Source organism: Seriola lalandi, unplaced genomic scaffold, assembly GCF_002814215.2.
Source record: "Seriola lalandi dorsalis isolate HSWRI2012SDOR001 ecotype SW California unplaced genomic scaffold, Sedor1 jcf7180002054951, whole genome shotgun sequence".
Classification (NCBI taxonomy): Eukaryota; Metazoa; Chordata; class Actinopteri; order Carangiformes; family Carangidae; genus Seriola; species Seriola lalandi.
Window position 1 is genome coordinate 928631 of NW_019525502.1, and position 670 is coordinate 929300.

At 42.2% G+C, this 670-nt stretch overlaps 3 protein-coding genes across 3 annotated transcripts in view; all 3 read left to right on the top strand.

Moving 5' to 3' along the window:
• The window catches only part of LOC147817491 (uncharacterized), a 75376-nt gene that overhangs the window by 43937 nt on the left and 30769 nt on the right, over positions 1-670 (top strand).
• The window catches only part of LOC111645428 (GTPase IMAP family member 8-like), a gene marked incomplete at its 3' end in the record, with an annotated part of 61805 nt that overhangs the window by 43352 nt on the left and 17783 nt on the right, over positions 1-670 (top strand). The window lies entirely within an intron of this gene.
• Positions 1-670, top strand: part of LOC147817495 (GTPase IMAP family member 8-like) — a 17598-nt gene that overhangs the window by 14458 nt on the left and 2470 nt on the right. The window lies entirely within an intron of this gene.

Genomic DNA, 670 nt, shown 5'->3' on the forward strand with positions numbered 1-670 from the left:
AGCAGAACTAGTGTAAGTTTAAATGTACAGCAGGTAGTTAGACACTGATGAAGAAAAGAGCAACATTAACTGTGTTCAGACGGAGAAAAACACAACCAGTAACAGAAACTCCAGACACTGGAGACGAGACACTACACTGACGTCAGCACGTCAGGACGTCAACGGCCACTAACTACTGTTTCTGAAAAGACTGTGTGAATTATTTCGTATGATGAACACTCTGTATGCTCCTGAACGCATCGGTCAGTGAGACGTTCAGGTGACAGCCATAGACATATACACACCCATTAGAGCCTAAACTATAACGATTTTAATTAACTAGAGACCAAACTTTTTTTTTTTAATGCACGTAGATCATAAATCCTTGAATATAAAAATTACTTATTGAAATCGGTTGAGAAATATAAACACAATCGATCTTTTCATCCAGAAAAACTGCGACTCTAACGTTCAACCCTGTTTGTTTACAGAGCAGTCTTACCCGGACCAACATGGCGGCGACGTTGACGTATCCCGGCGACGTTGACGTATCCCAGCAACGGACTGAAGCGGTGGCGGTTAAAAGTCGTGTCCGCCTTGGACCACGGACATTTCTTTAATGTGCGTCCACAGAAAGTGAGTCAAACATTCAAGTGTCTATGTTACACACCGTTAGTGTTTATTTAGCCGC